Source organism: Harpia harpyja, chromosome 13 (genome assembly GCF_026419915.1).
Source record: "Harpia harpyja isolate bHarHar1 chromosome 13, bHarHar1 primary haplotype, whole genome shotgun sequence".
Classification (NCBI taxonomy): Eukaryota; Metazoa; Chordata; class Aves; order Accipitriformes; family Accipitridae; genus Harpia; species Harpia harpyja.
Genome location: NC_068952.1, coordinates 43,597,287 through 43,601,910, shown reverse-complemented (window position 1 = coordinate 43,601,910; position 4,624 = coordinate 43,597,287). Strand labels below are relative to the sequence as shown.

Genomic DNA, 4,624 nt, shown 5'->3' with positions numbered 1-4,624 from the left:
TCCAGGCGCGATAAACTTTTGATTTGTTTTTAATCAGTTCTAATACAGGGCGGCACATCTGCACCATGCTTATCCCGGTTCGGAAGGAGTTATCCACGCTTTATTCACACGGGCAGCTTTCCTGCTTCTCAGTTAGCTCTCCTCTGCCATCAGTTCTCTTTCCTCGCGGTCCACAGCCTGCTTGGCCACAGCAGAAAGAAGTTTCCATGTCCCTCTGACACTCACACGCTGGTGGCTTTGGCATTCCTAACGAAAAGATAAAGAACAAAGAAATTCAGTGAGCTCTGGAGGGGGGATAGGGCCAACAGCAGCTTGGACTAACACGCACCGAGTTCTTTGCAGAAGCTCGGACCCCCCCGAGCGCTCACCCTGCCTGCGACAGCCCTCTTACGAAATACTGCACGAGGTCCCCAAAAACCAACATTTACTCTGAAGGGCAGCTCAGCCGCAGGTGTCTCCGGCCACGGGACGGGCAAAGTCCGTCGCCAACAACGGTCTCGACTGCCCCAGCAGCACACAAACCCTCCCCTGCGGGGCTCGGCAGCGCCTTCAGCAGCAACGCAGGACAGTAAATCATCTTCTTCATCCCTAAGGGCATATCCCGATTTGGCATAGCAAACATTAATCAAGCCGTGGGTAAGGAACTCCGTTACCGTGACACAAAGCAGCAAGAGGGTAACGGCTGTGGGCAGAGCCGGTCCTGTTCCACCGAGCAGCAGCAAAGTCAGGAGTAGTGCAGGAGAAGGAAGATTTGCTCCAGGACAGCCACCCCTCGTCACCCCAGCGTAACTGCAAAGGGGTCCAGCCTAACCCCAGCAGCATCCCTCCGCAGCCCCTGAGGACCGGCTGATGCCCAGCACTTCACTTCTGACAGCTAGCTAGGAAATGCTTGTGCCAGAGCTAGGTATAGCGCTAATCATCACGGGGAGCAATTAGCCTGACAAATAAATCGGGTGATGAAACGATGCGCCGACCTCAGCTGGATGCGTGCAGGTTGGGATGCTGCGGGAAATGCGGAAGGAATTCACATTTCTATTAAAGTTTGTAGAGTGCTCCCTCCATTTCCCAATAGCTAAATGGGGAAACCTAACCACGCTTTGCAGAAAGGTTTTAAGTGTCTATACACCCCACAGTGACGTTGTTCGGGAGAGTTTTGCCACTTATTTTGCATCTCGGAGACTGATGCTGGCGGCCAGGGAGGGTGGCCAGCCCCGGCGCAGAGCTGCAGGAGTCAACTCCTGAGTCAGGGAAGCATAAAGCAGAACGCGGGATATCTGCGCTTGCAGGAAGTGAAATGCTCACACGAGCCTTGCATGTATTAGGAAGAACTGTTTTATAGTGCCCTGAGAAACTCAGTCCAGAGGTTTCATCCCTCAAAGAGGTTCAGAGCTTCTGTTCTATTTATATCTCAAGAATGAAATCGCTTCCCCCTTATTAGATCTGCGTATGTGACCCAGGTTGTAAACAGGGTAGCAAACACCAGCACTATCGCTGCTGGCAAACAATAACCTTCAGCCAAAGTAAAAGCAAAATCAACACAGCAGGAAAAACATTTGATTATCCTCCCTTCTTGCCACATGCAAATTAAATTCTTGCTATAACAACTAAAGAAAAGCTATAGCCATACTCAGAAACTTAAAAAACACAGCTTAGAGAGAAAAAAAACCCAAACCAGTGCTACTTACGGAGCAACGGCCTCAACGCCAACCCGACACACCACAGGACACCTCTTGGCAGACACCAGGGTTGGCAGCAAAGAGGGGCAATAGGACAAGCCCAGCTACTTCATTTCCACCTTCTGAGACCAAGCCCCCCGTGCATAAGCTCAGTATCTCCCAAACGTGAGCACCAGCCCCTGGCTGCGTTAATAAACCTCATCTGCCCTGAGCAGCCCCACCTGAGCTCCCGCTCCACCCTCCCACCCACAGCCCAGGAGCCGTATTTAAGCTCAGGGCTCTTGCCCTCACCTGCAGGGTGCTGTGAGCAAGTTCTTCCCTGCATTTGCTGGAGAGACCCTGGAGAGCTCCTGTCCTGCTGCACCCATGTGCTGGGGATGGTACGCTGCTGGAAAAAGCTTCATCTGCAGCAGTAGGGTCATCTCTGGGTTCTCATCCATCTCCCCCGGGTGCTCAGCACCCCCAGGCAGGTCAGCCCAGTCCAGAGACAAGGAGCTGGGCTCCAGGGATGGTGCCTGGTCAATGCTCCTCCCTGCAGCTTGGTAGGATGAGCGGCATAAGGAGACACCCTTATTAAGCAAGATGTGCCGTTTAGGCCATGAATTATGGAAGGGGTAAGTCCATAATACCATGATGTAGCCTATATGAAACCTCCGCTAGCTTCGCTGCTTTATTCTGCCGGTGTAGAAGAAGAGGTACGAGTCTGGGATTGTGCCTTCAGGTCCCGGGGGACACAACAAGAAAGAACTTGGATGACTTTGGTGTTTTGGGGCTCTGGTCATTAGACCTCACTGCTATATCAGGTAGGCTTTTAAAAGAATATAAGAAATCATTTAATCCTGTGCAGATGTTTTTAAAGGGGGTGTCAGGACAGAAGCTTCTCTAGGGCTAAAAGTCCTCCCAGTTCTCCGCTCCAGCAGCGTGATGCTGTAGCATTACTTGCTGTTAGATGAGATGCGGGGGGCTGTTCCCTTTTCCTTGGAAACCCTTGGCAGTAACAGGGAATGCCATTAGATGTCAGTGTGCTCTCAGCTGCAGGACAGGCAGGCCCTGCTGGGGAGGATTTCGGGCAGATTGGTTTGCTTTGGGAGGCAGAGAGCAAAACCCAGCACCTGCCTTCAGTGCAGCTTTTAGGGGGTCTGGGAGCCTGATTAGCCCAGTTGCACGGTGGTGAGAAGGATAGCAAATGCAGGCTTGGATCATCCAGAGCCTGGTCTTGGCAAGTGCTGCAGAGAGCTGCCTCGTTTAACGAGCAAAGCTTCCCGGGCACCTGGAAGGCAAAAAAAAAAAGAAAAAGAAGGTGTTTGCAGGGAGGAAGGGCAGCTCTAAGTGGGTTACAACACAAAGAACAAAAAGGGGGTGAACGTAGAGATGCAGTGAAACAAGATAGGAGTCAGAAGTGGCCAGCATTAATATCAAAGATCCACGACTGTGACGAGCGTTGCGACATCTAGACACTGAATTTCTAACGCTGCCATCTCGCAAAAATAAAAATTGGCTGCTCTTCAGCTGCCTGGTTTTGCAGCCAACTTAATGCTACGGGCCATAATCCTGCAGGATGCTGAGTGCTTTCTCAAGGACACTGTAAGCTTTAAGGCCAAGGCTTTTATAGGACCTAGGTCTGGGCAACCCTAAGTACTTGGAAAGGCCGTAGGCTTGTCTTAAAACAAAGCAGTGATCTTCAAGCTGTGAGCTCCTTCTCACCAAACACCAAGGTTAGAATGAAAGCACCAGCCGGAATCTCCACTTATTAACCTGACTCCAGGAGCTGGTGCTTGAGAAGTAAAGCATAGTAACACCCCTAAGACCTAATCCTGAAAGTGAGCGTTAATTGACTTTTCTATAGACTTGATGAACGCTGCCCTGCTCCTGATGGTGCAGTTTTTACCACCTTGGGTGTTTTTTTTTTTTTTAGCCTAGAGAGTGATAATGTTCCTGTATTGCCATAACAGAGAAGTTCTCACTGTGTAAGACTGGAAAGGCAAAGCCTTATTTTTGCCTTCATTAGGAATCCAGAGAAACAAACCATCACAGGAGTCACTTTGACTGGTGCAGGGTTGGAATGAAATACAATGGCGCGTCTTGCTGCTCCTTGCCGCTTCCCCAGCAAAAAGCTCCGTGTACGCAGGGACTCCGGTGACAGTGGCGTGGAAGCTGGTAACGGAGGGAGTTGTCTTTACATGCAGAGCAGTTTTGAAACCTACTGTCTCCTGAAGGGATACATTTGTGCTGTTCCTTCCACCCACTGCTTAGTATTATCACATTTCACAGGAGCGTGAAGTAGCTGAACAAACAGAGCCAGGGAGCTTTGAAAAATGCTACAAGCACCACCTACACCTTGCTGCAAATGTCAACAGGAATCAAGAAGTTCATTTCCTATGCAAGCAAAGTCTTCAAAGCAAGCCCCCCTCCTGTTTTAAACCAAAGGGAAATGCTGCTGCTGACTGCATTAGGCTCTGGAAAGACACAGCTGGGATCAACAAAGGGATGCAAATTTTGCCGAGGCATGCAGCCCTCTTTCATTAGGTGGCTTGAATCTCTGGGTTTCTGACAACCCTCCCTTCTGAATGTCTGCATTTTAATTTCCTTTCAGTTGAGATGGCTTCAGGTGAATGCCAGTCCTCTTTTGGGACCCAGCCTGGTACCGGGGACTCCCTGTGTGAGGTTTGGGTGGGGGGTGGCAAACTTGAGGTGTTGGCTTCCGATGGAGGCAAGTGAAAGCTTGTTTTCAACGCCAGGGTTTGCATTTAGTGTTTGAGCTAGCTTAGGGATCAACTCCTGAAAAATCAGGAAAATGGAGCCTTTCAACATTCCTGACTTCTTTACTTGCATCCATTTTCTGGGATGTGATGATGATGATGACCATGCAATGCTTGCAAAGGCTGTCATCACCTAGTTGTCTTCCTGGTGCTTTTCGGAAGAGGAGTGATTTTTGAAAAACATCGTCC

At 50.0% G+C, this 4,624-nt stretch overlaps 1 long non-coding RNA gene across 1 annotated transcript; it reads right to left on the bottom strand.

The window, feature by feature from the left end:
- Positions 1 to 1,907, bottom strand: LOC128150336 (uncharacterized). The gene is made up of 2 exons (XR_008238028.1): positions 1,686 to 1,907; positions 1 to 246 (listed from the first exon to the last, which is right to left on the bottom strand). It is a non-coding gene; the product is annotated as an uncharacterized LOC128150336 (long non-coding RNA).
- Positions 1,908 to 4,624: the final 2,717 nt, after the last annotated feature.